Below are 18001 nucleotides of genomic sequence, written 5' to 3'. Positions count from 1 at the left end.
TACCCCTCTTCCCTACCCTGTGCGTTGGTTTAAGTTCAGGTCCCCCCCCTCCAGATAATTATTGCACAGTCCCTAATCCCTTCCCCTCCACCACTAATACCCTAATATAGCGTAACTCTAAGCTTGAGACATCTAAGTGAACTTACCAAAAAACTAGCTGGAAGGCTAAAAAAAAAAAAAACTGGGAAATACTTCTTGTGCGACTGCTAGGTTCTGTTCATTTACTAAGGCAAAGTGCCATCGAACATTATCGAAAATATTAGGACATTCGCGACAATTTGCCGCTTTTGTTTCACAACGACGGTAATGTGAACGTTCTATTAATAACTATTCACACTCTCCCCCTCCCCCCCTCCCCTCGCCACTGCACCAGGATATAAGGCAAGAGAAGACGAGAGAACTATCTGTCGGTTGAATATTTCCATTGACCCGTTTGCGTTAGGATTTTGTCAGCTTTACAGCATCTACACAAGTATATATAATGAACATTTCTCTCTTAGATTTTCCCTTTGCTCATGGTAGCAAAACCGGAAGGGAGGGGAGGGGGTGAGACTGAGCGATGGGACCTGGGCTGGAGGGGCAACATCATTATCTGAATGATGTCGTATTAGTTTCCCTTTTAATTTGTTCAGTTCAAGCTACAGGAACGTCTTCATTTTCCTTAGAAACTGCACGACGGCTAGCTTGGGAGCATAAGCATCTAGTTTGCCGTTTGTTATCCGGCACTTTAAACACCACCATCAAGTCATCCTTTCTGAAGACAGAGTCTTCCCGACCTCTCCCCCGACAAATGACGTACGTCAGACGCTTAGTCGGAATCTATCATTTTCAGTTTAGACTTCCTCGCTTGCGAAGTTCATCTACATGATGCGCTCTATTCTTCAGCTTCTGTGAGTGCAGGTATGTTCCCTAAATAGGTAAGCTTTTCGAGGTGTTAAAACACATAAGAAGCTACTCTGTAATTATAGCATCATGGTCGCATTATGCGCGATAGAGTTTAACAAAAGCGCAGAGCGGTTTGGCGTCTGGCCAGCCGTGAGTACAACAGATCACAACAGCCCCCGCACTGACAATCAATGCTTGCCTTGTTCATTTCGTTTTTGTAACCATGATAAAATCGACAACTATAAACGACAGTCATATCTGTGATGTGCTTTCTTCCTCTCTAAAAGGAGGTTTCCAAATTTCTTCTAGGTTGCAACCTTTTTGCAGATCATATTGTGTTTTGCTTCATTTTGCTTTCAACTGGAGCAGACACTTGTGGACCTTGTACGCCTTGGCCTTCTATACAGTATTAAGGCAGTAATAAACAAATCGCGTTCATCAACTCGAAGTCACGTTGCAATTGCTGACTTCTACCAAGGGCAAAAAGACAATTTTTTGATTGGAAACGGCGGGGTTTATTGTTTCTTATTTCTCAAAATTAGGAGGATTGTTTGAAAGATTATGATCGACCCTCACACCACTAAAACAATTTGATTCGCCAGCACATTCCAAAACTTCCGTTAACGATGTTTTCTTTGGGGCCTCAAGTGATTTTTCCATTTAGAGTATTTTCGGAAAATCATTGCCTTCTCCTACAAATTATTGAGAACGTTTGTATTCGATCGTCAGTTGCTTCACAGAGAGGTAGTTTTCACAAATTCCTTTTATTTGGTTTGAACGATTGGGCAAATGCAAATGCTCTGCGCGCGGCAAAGTTCTATTAATTTCGCGACACTTGAGTGAAGGACCGTATTAAAGAATGTTTTGTCTAAGTGATTGACAAGGGAGTCACAAGACCAAAGTGAAAGGGTTTGTGTGAGGTGGGAAGGGGGGGGGGGGGGGGTTGCTGGGGGTTGCTGGGGTACTGTGCATGTAAACGTATGTCTTCATCTACGATGTTAACTTGTTATTGCTTTGTTTGTTTGTTGTTGTTTTTTTATTTGTTTCGTTTTGTGTGTGTACTGATTTAAAGGTCCAGTCTATTAGCTCCTGTAAAATCATTTGCAGTTGGTATGTTTTGAGTCTTGCACCCCACCGCTTGATACTTTACTTACCCCCCTCCCCCCCCCCACCCCCTCACTCCCCCCTCCATGTACCTATCCCGAAAATGACGTCATATACCCATGGTTGCTATGCCGCACCTATTATGAGCATCGAAACCACTTTTCATCTAACGCTGGTTTCAGTTCAAGCGTTCTGGCAAACGTATACAAATGTCAATCAAATTGATGTCCCCTCTTCTTTGAAATCTGACTTGGAATGAAGGTTTGTACTTTAGATTTTGAATTGAAGAGCACAAAAAAAACTTTTAGGCGGCATTTATAAGGCATCATCACGATCCTTAGGTATCTCATTTGCATTGACGTGACTGCAGCGTTTGCTTTGTTCACTGTTTGCATCTCTTTGAGAATACAGTATTCATACTTTTATGTTTGCAATTCTGTAAAATGACCATTGATCAAAGATCCTTTCTGGCCATGGGCTTAAATACAAGCCATTTTACCATTATAAATTATTCCATTTTTAATTTACTTTGAACTCGTGTGGAAATCAATCAGTCTTAACGGTGTTTGGCTTGCTCTCCAAATACAGATCTACTGAAAATTGGTGAAATAGCGCCCAATAGCTACTACACCATAAAGTAGACTTCAATAGCCTTTTCACAGCCGTAACAATTAACGTTGGCTTGTGTTTAGCTTTCTCCGCTAAACAACGCCTTCAAATTATCCATCGAAGCTTCTAGCACATTGACCTTTAGCCATACATTACTAGTGAAATGCATTGTATCTTTTTTCCCTAACTTACTTTCATTTTCCTTTTCGCTTCCTTTGCAGTGCTTGAAAGCGTCAAAAACTTCCGTTGCAGATTGCTGATTGTGTTTTAAAAACCAAAGAGCGTTCAACAGGTATACTTTTGATATATATTCTTTACATTCTTTTATAAGGCAGTCACGCTTAACTAGATTTTAATACATGCCATAAATTCGTGAAATGGCACAGAACGGTTTCTTCGGCACATCGAAGAAACAGAGGTTTCGCTAAATTTTCCCTAGATTAAATTGAGGGATATAGCTTCAAAGTGGCATGGGCGTGACGTCGTTCTCTAGACCGCTTTTCATCGAGAAAACATTCACAGACATACCATGCTTACTTCAGACGATATAAGATCCAGTGCATAATTGATCTTTTTTTCTCGCTTTTTTTGTTACTGAAAGCTTTGTATTTCTGAAAAGCATTGTTTCCTTTTTAGTGGGGCTCTTGATACCCTGCTATGAAGATAGCTGTATGTTTGCCTTCGGCCATTTATGGCCATTGTTAAATAACTATGGATTAATTTATGTGGTTTATTTTTAATGCTCGCGTGACATTCGAGTGAACTGTGTGTGCTGACAATTGAAAGGTGGCGTCTATAAGTTTCTTTCGCTTTATAAATGTTAATTTTTCTTTTGTTTCTTTGTTTTGAAGGCCGAAAAGAAGGACATAAACATTGTGAGCTGCGCATAAATAAGTCGAGGATCCATTACAAGTACAAATAGAATTCGGCTTTCGGTGAGTATGCTAAATGAAATAATGTTCATATTTTACTTAATAGTCCTGTTTGTACGTAGAAATTTCAAAAGGCTGAATACTTGTTTTAGTTGATCGCCCTGTTAAACGACAAAACCGAGCATTTGATAAGTAGTTCAGGGTAAGAACTAGACTGTGAACAGTCTATCTTTTTCTTGCAAAAAAAATGAGCCAGCGCGATATTCCGGGAGGGGGCGGGGGGTGGGAGTGGCGCATGCGAGCTGCGCGAGTAGTCCTTCCTCGCGGATTCTCGAGCAAAAGAGAAAGTGCTCGCAGTCTAGATAAGAATTTTATTCCACCTTAGCTCGGTAAATACGTATAGCATGCACAGAGTACTAGATTGACCAAGCTAGAAACATAGAAAATGTAGTGTTAATATAAAAGAAACCGGTTTGTAACGATAACATCAACATTGAAATTTACTGATATCATTCTTGAATCTCCTAGCTATTTATTCGCCATAACGAGCCGAACTATAAAAGGATTTAAAATAGCCGGTATAAATAGACCAAGCTGAATCTTACTTGATATCTAGATAACTCTACATGCATACAAATGTAATATGTACGTCTGGAATTTCTTTCTTCTATGTTTTGTTTTGTGTTGCGAAACTTTCACATTCTAAGCAAATTGGGATTTCCGTTGAATTAATAAATCAAGAGAGCCACAAATAGACCATTTCCGAGTTGCCGTGAACCTCATTATGAAAGCGAGGCTAAGTGCAAAACTTTTCGTATGAAAATTAGTTTTATTTGCAGACAAATGAAAAATAATTTTCATAATAAAATTTTTGCACTTAATCTTGCTTTCACAATGATATCCAAGATAAAATCGGAAATGGCCTATTTCCTTTTGAAGATGGTTGGAATGTTCTTATTTTTTGACTTACCATTCGTTTTGATTTTTTTTCAATCAAGAAACAATTTAGAATCAGATCAGCAAATCCTTCTCCCCACCCCCTTTACCAACTGACAAGGGCTGAATATAATTTAGGGATAAGATTTGTTATCGCATCTGCAGACGAATATACTATTTGTTACTGATTTTTTCTTTCGTCGTTATCTCTATCTTCAGTAACATGTCGAAAACAGTGGACAAACCTGTCAGCAGTGAAAAGATGCCTTACACTGATGATGGCCCTCCTGAGATGAGTGTGAGTCTTCCTTCCATGGGAGATGTTGAAACAAGAGCAGAAGATCCAAGTTATGCTCCACTGCCTGTTGACATTGTGTTACTGACAGTCAACGACTGCGAGTTCTTGGCTTGTTACAGGCAGTTGATCAATCCTTTTAGATGTTGGTTTGACGATATTGGTTACGTGTATTTTGAGGGTCTGGGAGAAGACGCGGATGAGAAAGTGAAAGTTGCTTTAATTCGATGCTGTAAAGGCTACAGTGGTCCTGGTGGTGCTCTGATTTCCGTGAAAAATTCCGTATATGTGCTCAGACCTAAAGCAGTCATTTCCGTTGGAGCATGCAGTAGTCTCAACGCCCAGAAAGCAAAAGTTGGCGACGTTGTTGTTTCAGCAAAATTAACAACGTATGCCTCTAAAGTAGTGACGCAAAATCAAGAACAATGGGCTGGCATGAGAAGTTATGTGAGCAGACGTTTCCTCAACGTCATCAAACATACAGCTGAGGGTTACAAGGCTCCTCTACAAAGCTCACAGTCTCGAGAGATCAAAGTTCATTGTGATGGTGAGTTTCTAAGTGGACCCGAACAGGTCCGTGCTGAGTGGCGGCGCAACCAACTGGCCGAGTCTCATCCTCAGGCGATTGCTCTTGAAATGGAAGGTGAAGGTAAGTTGACAGTTTAGTTGGGCCGCAACACAACTAATCATAACATAGATAGAGCCGTGCAAAATAAGCTTTTTGTCCTCACTATGACGTGATTTGCATGTGACATTCCCTCAATCACTTCCCATAGGCACTTACCCCAGAAACGTATGTTATCCGTTGTTTTACCTATGATTTAACCTATGATTGTGGGAACGTTTTCCGTTTTTTTTTTTTTTAATCACAAAACGCAACGCCCAAAAACATTTGGGTAACGTTTACTGGATGAAATAAAGGCCGCATGCAGAGAATCCGGCGAATCTGAGCTAAAATAGCAAAAGGCGGTGTAAAAAGCCGCAGCTTTTGGTCTGTTTTGCCCCGAGCACTCATTTAGTATGCTACACGGAGTCTGCTGCTTTCCATTTATCCATATGCATGGACTTTCTTTCATTCAATAAACTTTCAGTAAAGTACCTTCCGCTGTTCGTATTATAGGAGTGTTTACAGCGGCATTTGATGATCAGATTGAGTGGCTCATTGTCAAAGGAATAGCTGATTATGCAGATGGTGCCGAGTCAACAACAGAGAGTTGGACTCCTTTTGCTAGTGTGATGGCAGCCTCTGTTGTAAAACACATTCTAAGGGATCCTAATGTTTTCCGTACGTGGCCCCATTATCAAAGTGAAGGTAATGAATGTCTATTTAACAAGAGAGGCTATTTAATTTGTGTTCTTGTTCTTCATGCACAAAATTTTGTAAGGTGACCTATTTCGAGACCGTTGACGCTGGATACAAGGACCAAGAGAAACTCTTGACCTGGTGATGAAACACGCTAACCAACTAAATAATCAGTGGTCTAGGAACAGACCCATTTTCGTTAAAAAATCAGTTATTAGTTCAAATTCTTCTCTTTGGCAAAAAACAGTGACTGAAAGTGACCGCTAAAAATACTTAAATTATTGCAAGGACTTCTTGTCACTCTTAAATCGTGATGTCATTTTCTGATCATTTGATTTTTTTTCCTTGTAAATAAATAAAAGGCGCGGTTTCTTAGGAATGGTAAATAGAAAGTAGAAAAAAAAAATCGGTTACAATTAAATATGGCAGGGTAATTTATCTTAGGAGTTAGCGGTAGGTGTTTTTTCCATTGACTAAACAGCCCCGCTCTGTAACAAAGAAGCCCTCGAAACTCGCTCTTGGTTGTGACGAGTGCATACGTAAATCAAGAGAAGAAAAAAGTAACGGCCACGCAATACATAATAGAATAATTATGCAGTTCACGTTCCTTTATCTCCCGATATGTTCTTGTCACGGTGTGCCATTAATGCGTTTCGTTATTTTGTGTCTCTACAGAAGCTTCTTCCGATTGTCGAGGCTCAATTGATACAGAACGCGGAAGAAAGCGGAAGCGGACTGATCAGCATCCAGGTACATAGTCAAAACAGCTTCTCGATTTTCCAGTTTAAGCATCTGACCATGGTGTTTTTAGAGCGGTTTTCAATTGAGTAAATAAAGTAATTGCGTTTTTGCTTTGCTTTTGCATTACCACGCTCTGTGATTGGTTGATAAAACTCGCGCCACCTTCTCAACCAGTAAGATATACACCCAAAATCAATCGTGCCTCGCTAGCACGTGTTTTCCTACGCTTGGCGCCGGTTACATGTATTTTCTTTGAATTCTGATTGGTTCATTGCTCTGTTTGCTTCTGTTGTGATTGGCCAGAGTAATTACTTTGGTTTTGGTTTTACCACAGTCGATTGAAAACCGCTCTAGTGATCGACTATTCACTGTACTAAACTTACAGAGACTACATTCAATTGATTTAATTCACTGTAATTAGTTGCAACTTAAACGTATGGTGTAACTGTTTTCCATAGGCAGTTATTCCTATCGGTACGATAGAAGTTATATAGATGCTTGGTAGTTGAATGGAAGCTACTCTGTCATCCTTTGTTTTATGTTCATCGGGCAAGCAGGCAAACCACCTATCAATATTTTTGTTGTTGGTTGAATTTTTTTTATGAATAAGTTTTCTTCAGAACGAAACCGTCGGTGTGTAGAGAGACACATTGCTATTAAATTTCACAAATTAAACTAAGAGGTCGAAAATAATTTAAACCACATTCAGAAAGTAACAAGAAATGTACTTGCAAGTCTTCCGGCATTTCGCAACGAAAGCTTAAATAAGAGAGTTGAATTTATTGAGATATTTAATGAAAAATTCTACTCCTACCTTAAAATAGGGCAGATAAGACACGAAACTCCAGCTATTATAGCAAAACGCTGAATTGGTGCTCCCAGAGGATACCAGTTAAGCGAGCTTCTTTTCCATCGAATATCGATGTTTCCCTCGAGTCAAACATGGAAACAAACAAACTGTCTCATTTTGAATCAGCCACTACGTGTTGTTGTTAGTAAGTACCAACTTTGTCCTCTTAACGACCCAAGAATGAAGTAATCTAAGGGATTGCGCACAGCACGTGTGTTTATATCTTATTTAATCAAGTTGTATCTTTTTTTTTTCGACAGACGCTTGTTTGTCTTCTTCCCATACTCAGAGCCCCATAACAGCAACGAGTGGAAGATCTTCACCTTCTACCCAGGCTCCACAACGGACTGAGGGCAGGACAATGATTGCGGGCGACGCAGGTACGCTATAAATAATATTATTCAAGTCATCTGATCATAGTGTAAAGGTGGGTTTAAGAGTTTCCTAATGCTTTTATTTTGTATTGCTCCCATTCCGTTTTGACAGAGAAAGGGCACTATTTTAGAACTTTTCAAATCGGTGGGTAAAGTGTCCCGTTGATATGTGCAGTGAATGCTTCGTACGCGTAATTAAAATCCCAGCTGAAGAACGTTTTGGTCGAAAAACAAATAGAGGTTAAAAAAGTTCAGTGACTTCTGACTCAATAATTCTTCGAATGAAAAACTGGGAAAGCCATTAAAGATACTTGAAGATCACAGTCCTCATTAAATAGATGGGGCTTTAAAAAGATACAACGTTTAGTTGAATATTTACTTAGGAACCATATGAACGCAGGAACATCTAAGCAAATCCACACCCCCACCGTCGTGAATGAAGAAATCAGTAGAGACCAGCAGGGTTTGGCGGGTGCTCATCTATTTTGTTATGTTATGGAACGTAACAAAACCCTATGCGAAAATCTATGATGAGATAATTTCTAAATAATGCAAAAGAGAACAAACACGTCATTGTCAAATTGTGTCAATTAATAGAAATACATATAGACAATATCCACAATGGCACTAACTGGTATCTTTTGTTCCTGTAGGAGCTTCACAAATAAGCAACTTTATACAAAGGATCCGACAATTCTACCAAAGACGCGAAGCCCAGATTTTTCCACTACCTTGGCATGAAGATTTTTGCTTTCATCTGAAAGACCTTTTCACCAGACTTAGGATCGTTGAAAAAGAAAAGACACGTGGAATCCTGAAGGATGAAATCTCGAACATGACGGGTATCTTTAGAAGACACAGAGATTGCCAAAAGCCGAGGATCGTCCTCATTGAAGGGGAACCAGGCATGGGAAAGACGACCTACTGTCAAAAGCTGGCGTATGATTGGGCTACTAAACAAGATAATGAATGGGACGAGTCCTTCCCAAAAATCGAAGTGTTGTTGCTTCTCAGATGCCGTGATATCAAATCTAGCATATGGGAAGCTATCGAAGAACAAATTCTCCCTGACGATCTTGACAAAGAAGCTAAAGATATTGTTCTTCAATTCCTCCGAGAGAATCAGTCCAAAGTACTTTTGGTGCTCGATGGATTAGATGAGGCGGAACCTAGCAAACTAGACATGTACCTTAAATTAATTCAAAGTAAAGAGTTTTCCGAAAGTCACATTGTTGTCACATCTCGTCATGAAACAGGAAAGAAAGTGAGGCAATACTGTGATGCATTATGGGAGATAGCAGGTTTTACCGAAGTGGACGCGAAGAATTTCATAAGGAAATATTTCCAACACAAGGAACACTTGGCTAAAAAGCTTATCAGAAACATTTGGCCTTATCTGTTTTATAAGGATCATGATGATGAAAATGATGACGACGATGTTGATGTTGTTGTCGTACTACAAGGCTTACAGGAACTGACAAAAAATCCACTTAATACAACCTTACTCTGTGTTCTTTTTGAGGATTTTGACGGTAGTCTGCCAAACAGCAGAACGCAATTATACATCGAAATTGTCCTATGCGTTTTGCGGAGATACGAAAAAAAGAACGGTTTGTCAAGTAACAGTGGAGACCTAATTACAGTTTACAAGAAAGACCTGATACTCCTCGGGCATATGGCGCTACAGTCTCTTCGTAATGGAGAGTTACATTTCGAAAAACAGGAAGAGGTTTTCAAAGGAAGCCCTTTAATCAAGTTCGGATTTCTTTCAATCCAGACTGGTGGTAGTAAGAGAATACCTTGCATGCGTTGTGGATTTCTTCACAAGTCTCTTCAAGAATTCTTTTCCGGCCTTTATCTTACGTTTCAGATTCTCGACGGAGAAATTGACTGTGCCTCAGTAGTGACTGATGATAGATATCGGCATGAACTATTTGAAGTTTTCAGGTTCATGGGTGGAATCTTAGCCTCAAGGAGTGAGAAGGTCGCATTATCTCTTGTAAGTAGTTGGGTTGAGCATATAAATTTCAAAAGCTCCACCTCAAACGTTGACCTTGGTGGAGATCTTCTATTGGTCTTCGCCTGTTTATCGGAATGGACAGTTCAGAAAGTAAACTTTCGTGCTCAATTAGTTGATATTTTAGGAAAGCACCTTGATCTTTCTTTTGTCACTGAGTTGGATTTAAGTTCAAGGTGTTTACATTCTAATATCGGTGTTGAATCCCTTTCCCAGGCCCTCACAGTAAACTCCTCCCTGACTAATTTGAATTTGAGTCACAACAGTATTGGTGATACCGGTGCTGCATCCCTTTCCCAGGCCCTTACAGTAAACTCCTCCCTGACTAATTTGGATTTGGTTAGCAACAGTATTGGTCACACCGGTGCTGCATCCCTTTCCCAGGCCCTTACAGTAAACTCCTCCCTGACTAATTTGGATTTGAGTTGGAACAGTATTGGTCACACCGGTGCTGCATCCCTTTCTCAGGCCCTTACAGTAAACTCCTTCCTGACTAATTTAAATTTGCGTGCGAACAGTATGGGTCATCCCGGTGCTGAATCCCTTTCCCAGGCCCTCAAAGTAAACTCCTCCCTGACTAATTTGGATTTGAAAGAGAACAGTATTGGTGATATCGGGGCTGAATCCCTTTTCCAGGCCCTCACAGTAAACTCCTCCCTGACTAATTTGGATTTGAATAGCAACAGTATTCGTGAGACCGGTGTTGCATCCATCTCCCAGGCCCTTACAGTAAACTCCTCCCTGACTAATTTGGGTTTGGGTAGCAACAGTATTGGTGGTACCGGTGCCGCATCCATTTCCCAGGCCCTCACAGTAAACTCCTCCCTGACTAATTTGGATTTGAGTTGGAACAGTATTGGTCACACCGGTGCTGCATCCCTTTCCCAGGCCCTTACAGTAAACTCCTCCCTGACTATATTGGATTTGAGTTTTAACGGTATTTGTGGTACCGGTGCGGAATCCCTCTCCCAGGCCCTCAGAGTAAACTCCTCCCTAACTAATTTGGATTTAAGTTGTAACGATATTGGTGATACCGGTACTGCATCCATTTCCCAGGCCCTCAAAGAAAACTCCTCCTTGACTAATTTGAATTTGAGTCACAACAGTATTGGTGATGCCGGTGCTGCATCCCTTTCCCAGGCCCTTACAGTAAACTCCTCCCTGACTAATTTGTATTTGTATTGGAGCAGTATTGGTGATACCGGTGCTGCATCCATTTCCCAGGCCCTCAAAGAAAACTCCTCCCTGACTAATTTGGATTTGGGTCACAACAGTATTGGTGATACCGGTGCTGCATCCATTTCCCAGGCCCTCAAAGAAAACTCCTCCCTGACTAATTTGGATTTGGGTCACAACAGTATTGGTGATACCGGTGCTTCATCCCTTTCCCAGGCCCTCACAGTAAACTTCTCCCTGACTAATTTGAATTTGAGTTGTAACAGTATTGGTGATCCCGGTGCTGGATCCCTTTCCCAGTCCCTCACAGTAAACTCCTCCTTGACTAATTTGGATTTGGGATGTAACTTCAGTATTGGTGAAAAGGGTACTATTTGCGTTTCTGAGGCTTGTAAATTTAATAAAACGGTAAATGTTGTTTTACCTTGTCGAATTTTTTGATTTGACTGAAGAAAAAATTAAAGCAAGAAGTTCAAAGATATGTGGTCACCACTTAATTGACTCAGGCCTTAGTTCACAACAGATGCTTCAGCTAAGTTTAGATCTGTGGGCTTAAAACTAAAAGTATTGCTATGACACTTCTAAGGAGAGCTATACAGAAAGTTTTTTCCTGTGGTGGTGTTCAAGAAAATTCCAAATTTTGACGTCTTTTTTATAAAATGAAGCTTTTGAGAGGTACGCCGGACACGAGACGTTTTTCCAGATTACGCAAAACGATTTTATATAATTGTAAGAATGGTATCTTAATTTAAGATGTTGATGAATTTAGACGTGAAAGGCCATTTTAAGAGAGGTGTTCGCTCAGTGATCGAGGCTTAACTGTAATTCATAAATGATAATTGTAGTCAGTTACACCTTATACTTGTCATTAGTATAGACGATTTTAAACCATGTACAAAGGATTGCCTCAGTGGATTGTTTTTTGTGAACAATATATAAATATTGAAATTACTGTGACTACGTTATATAGGGACTGTTGTAAATACGTTATTTATTAAGCATACAATTTTTTTAATAGAAATAAATATGTACATGGTGATATTTTTGTCTCCTTTTTTATCTTTTCGCTTTTTTTCTTAAATCTTGGTAATGACGGTATTAATGGTAACCGTGTTTCAGAAGCGAGTAATCGACCTAGTGACAGGCACTTTCGCGTCAAGGTCGACCATGCAGTTGAATCACCACTCTACTCAGATACCAGTTTAAAAAAAAAAGAGATCGTTATTGCAGACAATATTCAAAACAATCTGACAATTGAAAACACCAATTCTGGACTGAATAAATGGATTGAGACCGATGATGGCTACCATTGTTTTAAAAGTTTTGGTTTAATACAATGAGAAAATTTTTCAAATCATTATATTTCGTCTCATAGTCATGTAATTAAATTGAATCAATACGCAACTAAAATATTAAGAATGGCCAGCGGTCAATGTTTGTGACTCACTGGGGGAAGAGTGGGAGGAGAGCAGGAATATTGGGCGAGCATTTGGGGGGGGGGGGGTGGAGGGGGAGGGAGGGGCTCTCGTGGATAAAAAACACGTGTTATAAATTGATCTCATTGTTTGGTCCTTTGCAGGAGTTTCAGTAATCCTCCAGGTATGTGTACGTCATATAAAGACTGCTTTTGGTGGCATTCACAGTCGCTGAAGTCAGCAGCACCGACAGCAGTCTTTTGAGGACGTTTACTGTGCAAAGACTAGAAACCATGCTTATAAATAATGATACCTTTTTGGTACATTTCGACGGCATATCAGGCGAGTTTGGTCGGGCCATGGTTTGTATTTTGGCGAGACGCAGTCGAGCCGAAATAACCATGGCAGGACCAAACGAGCCTGATATGCCGCCGTAGAGTACCAAAAAAGTGCAATTGGGTGTTTAATGTGCCCAAATTCAGACCAAAATCCGGTGAAATGTTTGTAGTTACGGTAATAAAATCTGTCAGGCGTCCTATCGTGTGGCCCGCGAGTAGAATAATACGAGTCAACAAACTGCTAGAAAACACCAGCTAAATCTTAAATTACGAGGATTCTGTTTTCTTGGTAGAACTTCTTTTCAGTTTATCGTATGGTAACATTACTTTACTTGAAAGTGACCATGATATCGTGCGATATCAGGTCAGTTACTTGATATCGTAGGATATCAGGACAGTAGACAAGGCTTCTGATTGGCTAATTGCGAGTTTAGGTACGGTAATGCAGCGTATTATTTGGACACTCTCTCGTTTCCACCCTCCTGTAAGTCTTTTCTCTGTTTTTACAGTTGTGAAAACAGTCTGTATAAGCACTTTTCCCCATAATTTTTTCTCATAAAATATACTAGCACCTCTTCATCTCAGGAAACGAACGAAAAGATTTATTTAGCCATTTAGCCACAGAAACCTTTCTGTGACAAACAAAGTCTGTTAAACGAAAATGTTTGATCCCCTAATTTAGCCAAATTTAGCCAACTTTTGAGGCTCCTTTTTCGCCAGAAATGTTAAAATACAAGTTAGAATGCCGTAAAATTCTGATTGATAAGTCAAAAGTTAGAAGCGTGATAGAAATTACTGCAATTTAAAATTACTGTCTGTTGGATGAAATGTGAGAAGAGTCATACATGTACATGGCAAGAATTATGTTCAAAATTGTTTTGATTGTTGAGTTATTTGGACACAAAAGAGGCAAACAACCTTCTCTTAGGCCCATAGCTAAGAATATAATAGCAGCTAATTTTATTGTTATTAGCCGAGACAAAAACAAAAATTGATATGACAACTTTGTACAGTGCTAACAAATAAGACAAATCAAACAATAATCTAATGTAATCTCAACTAAAGAAAACGCAACTTTCCTTATAGCAGAATTGAAGGCATATTAAAGCCGTATGACATGTCTGATAGCAAGTTCCTGTAGTGTAGCGGCCGAGTGGGTAACTGATCTGAGGCCGAACGTTGAAGTGTTAACCCTGGTAATAGAAAGTTTGTTTATCATCCCTTAAAATTCATTGTGTTAACCCCAAGAGTGAATAAACTACTAAGATCTTCAGTTGCATAATATCTCAAAGATCTGAAACCTATGACAAGGAAATCCTGAATTCTCCGATCGGATCCAACACACGCGTTTTAATTAGACTTTTCAGGCATTAAAGTGTTCTTTAATTTCATAAAGAGGAAACAATTTGGCAATTAGAAAAAGCTAGGAAATGAGAAAAATAACAAAATAAGAGAAAATATTAGAGATATGAGAGAGAATTTTTATGAGATGGGAATTCGGAGAGAGAATGAGAGATGAGGATATACAAGAGGACAAGAGAAAAGATTATGAAATGGGAAAATAAATAAACATAGAAGAGAACAATATGAGAGAGAAGGTGAAATGAGAATATGAGATAAAGACTGGGAGCTAAACATTTGAGGAGAATTCGATGATCATTAGCAAAAAGATGAGAGAGAAAATCAAATGAGGATAATCAAGCGGAGTATGATTTACAATTTTGCATTGTTTATAATAAGAAAAGGGGGTCCTCGCCGTTGATTGGATAACTACACCCACTGAGTCCACACAAAAAGTCATGCGGTCATTTCTGATCCTAGTTATGCGGTCGACCCTTAGCACCTCATTTCTATGGTCCATCATTTTTAATCGTAGATTCGATTTAAAAGAGAAAAAAAGTGAGACGGGAATATGAGAAAGGATGCGAGAGACAATTGGTGAATATTAAATGAACGTTTCCGTTGTGCATGCGTAAAGGAACACCGTGTACGGAGCAGTGTCTTATCATTGGCCATTACTTTTGTTTCCTAGCGCTGCCAAAGATGCGACATATAAAGTAAGTAAGATACAGTGCATTAATCCACAATGACTTTCCACTCGCCCAATACTTCAGGTTTGCCCCATACGAGTTGGGACTCGGGACACGACGGGACACGACGAAGATCCCGAGAATGAGAATACGATTAATGATCCGCACGCCTTGCCGTTCAAATCAGTTCGCAAACGAGGAGAAATGAACTGGAGATAACTTACTTACCGGTGAAGTCATTGCTGCAGTACAGACCAGCAATGATCCCGATAATGAAAATGCGATTAATGATGATCCCTCTAATCAAGGTGCAATAAAAGTATGTTATTGACTGACTAAGAGCGGTCAATTGCACCGTTGAATACGGGATGCACGTAAGTGAAATTACCTAAACCAAACAAACAAACAAACAACAACAACAACAAATAAGACAGTTCTGAAACGAAATCATAGGTTAAGAAGTGGCTAAATAATATGAGAGGAAAACTGAGCCAAGCCGGAGAATCAAGAATAGGAGATGAGAGCTAGTAACCATTTGAAGAAAGACCGCTTGACAGAACATGGGGAATAGGAAGGAAAATTAGAATAAGAAAAGAAGATTTGATATAAGCACATAACAGAGAATATTGGATGAGAATTAGAGATAAGATTGGAATAGAACACAAGAGCGAGGTAACAATATTAGGAGCCGTAGAATACAAGAGGGATCATGAGATAAGAATAGGAGAAAACAATGTGAGAGAATACAAGGTAAAAATACAAAAAATGAAAGGAGAAAGTACAAGAGGTTAAAATATCAGAACAGAACATATAGACAACATGAGACAGAATAAGATGTTTTATGAGATGAAAAGACAATACAAAATATTAGCCTCATCTAGACCGGATTTTTTCCTATTCTAGATCGGGAAAAAGTTAGGATGACGTCATATGACTGAAGCAATTACGGCATGATTTCAAAACGCCAACTTGAATTCGTTTCTTGGACTTTTTGTAAGGATTTTAGAAGGCCACCAAAGTTGACCCAAAAGTAAGAAAAGCCAGTACAAAACACAATTATGTAAAATCAAGAAAGTTGCAGAAAGAATGTTACTTGAAAACGGCAGCATTCCATTTGCTAGAAGACCCGACTGTCAAAAATAACTTGCTATGCCATAAACAAATTAAATGAACACCGAAATGACAGGTCAATTGACAATAAATTCACAAAGCTTGGAGACGCTCCGTCATATATTTGATAAGCGTAATAGTTTCAAGTTGATGAAGGCAGAATTTCCACAACCGCTATCTTCCCCTCCCTTGCCCCTTCCCAGTCTAGATTGGGTCAACGAATAATGAAGATGAACGAAATGTGGAAAAGAATATTGAAGAAAATCGTTATGAGAAACAATACGAGAAAGAAGATTAGAAATAATGTGCCAAAGTAAAAGAGACTCTGCCCTATTGCGGTACCATAAAAGATCATTTTGAAGCACTTTGATATTTTTAAAAGACTTTCCAGGGAATACTTATCATGGCGTCGCATCAGATCAGATTATAATTTTGAAGTTCACAGTCTCTGTTTTTAGACATAACAACAAAGCAGGATCACCAAGAAACCAACTTAGAGAAAATCATCGGTGAATGTACCCAGGCTTGGGAAAGAGTTATGGCTTAGCAAAAACAAACGAACGAACTAATTCACTGTAGAATTATCGCTGATATATCCAAATTGAATGGGTGTGGTATGCGGTAATAGCATTCAAAGTGGCGTAGGAATCTCAATGGCCTCCACAGTTTCTGTCGTTTGTTTTTCTTGGATGCAACTGAGGAAATGCCCTTACGACGCCTTTTTTTTAACGCAACTGACAACAAAAGCAGTGTGATTTTGTTGATCATGGCAGTCAAGCGAAAACTTCACCAAACCAGATGATTCTACGGCCATAGATATAGTCGTGGATATGAAAAGGTTAACTCGATTCGCAGAGCCTACCCACGAGTTGAGGGAGATTCCAGAGTGTGAGGTGTCTCCATTATCCTCACTAAGAGCCCTTTAAGAAGGATTACCATCCATTAGGCTATACTTGTTCAATACTTGACACTGCTCAAAAGGATGTGAGTGGAGTGACAACTGTCGTTACCATGGGAACTTTTGCTTCAACAAAAGTTAAGTAAAAGACCTTACTCATCTGCATGTTAGGGATACAGTCAAAATGCCATTATGTCGCCAAGCAGGCTGCCAAGCAACATTGTAGCTCAAAGTCGCAAAATGCTCGATTTAAAAGCTTCAGTCTATTATACCCTTATTAGGACAGATCAGCAAAGGGAACCCTCTCTGTAGTTCAGTTCAGTGGTCGATAAATACGCCAATTTTCCGCACAACGTACACTGAATTGTTCCCAATCAATATACCAGAACTTGCCATAATGACCACCTCTTGAGACATGTTTAATATCTCTAGGTGGCCTGGGTACGAATCTGCCTCATCCTCAAGCGTCTCTCTTTATTAGCAAGAGGTGCGCATGCGTAGAGTGTTGTGGGACTTGCAGGAAAGGATATTCGTTTCCTGTCCTTCCCATCAGGCAGTGCAACTAAGTTTTCCTTTCTTTCTTCGAAAAGGGTTGGCAGGGAATGACTTGTGATATCGTTAAACCTGTATCTGTACAGGTAGAGATGGAAATGTTTTAGAGTAAAAAGCAAAAAAAAAAGTGTTATAAACATTAACAACTTGGCATAGTCTGACATCAGACATCGGACATCCTTGTCCCTAGGTTCCTCGCCAAATTTAAAATGGCGGTTAGGCAAGAAGAAAGCTTAGCCCTAAAAAGATATTCATTAATAAAGATTTAACGAAAGAAAACCACAAATTGCTTCTTTATGTGAAAAAGCAGTTCCCTGAAGGAGTATCTGTTTATTCAGTCGAAGGAACAATTATGGTTCGAACTTCGGACAGGGTTTACGTACTGCATCAAAAGAAAGGAAGACCTGGAAAAGTATGGATTGACCGGTGATGTCCATGATGCTGAGGTTACCGAGGCCGAAGAAAATGTTGAGCAGGACGGTTGAAGACTATGTTT

At 39.6% G+C, this 18001-nt stretch overlaps 1 pseudogene across 1 annotated transcript in view; it reads left to right on the top strand.

Annotated features, from left to right (window-relative positions):
- The first annotated feature begins 2109 nt into the window (after nt 1-2109).
- Nucleotides 2110-18001, top strand: part of LOC146473657 (uncharacterized) — a 33539-nt pseudogene continuing 17647 nt past the window's right edge. The window contains exons 1-7 of the transcript XR_014866281.1: nt 2110-2250; nt 2820-2890; nt 3450-3533; nt 4626-5350; nt 5822-6013; nt 6680-6754; nt 7856-7975. The product of XR_014866281.1 is annotated as an uncharacterized LOC146473657 (transcript). The remainder of the gene's footprint in view (nt 2251-2819; nt 2891-3449; nt 3534-4625; nt 5351-5821; nt 6014-6679; nt 6755-7855; nt 7976-18001) is intronic.

The sequence above is a fragment of the Pavona decussata genome, unplaced genomic scaffold (assembly GCF_977016875.1).
Source record: "Pavona decussata unplaced genomic scaffold, jaPavDecu1.1 SCAFFOLD_92, whole genome shotgun sequence".
In the NCBI taxonomy this organism is placed as follows: domain Eukaryota; kingdom Metazoa; phylum Cnidaria; class Anthozoa; order Scleractinia; family Agariciidae; genus Pavona; species Pavona decussata.
Note: the sequence above shows the minus strand (reverse complement) of the source record. Positions and strands in the feature narration are given on the sequence as shown.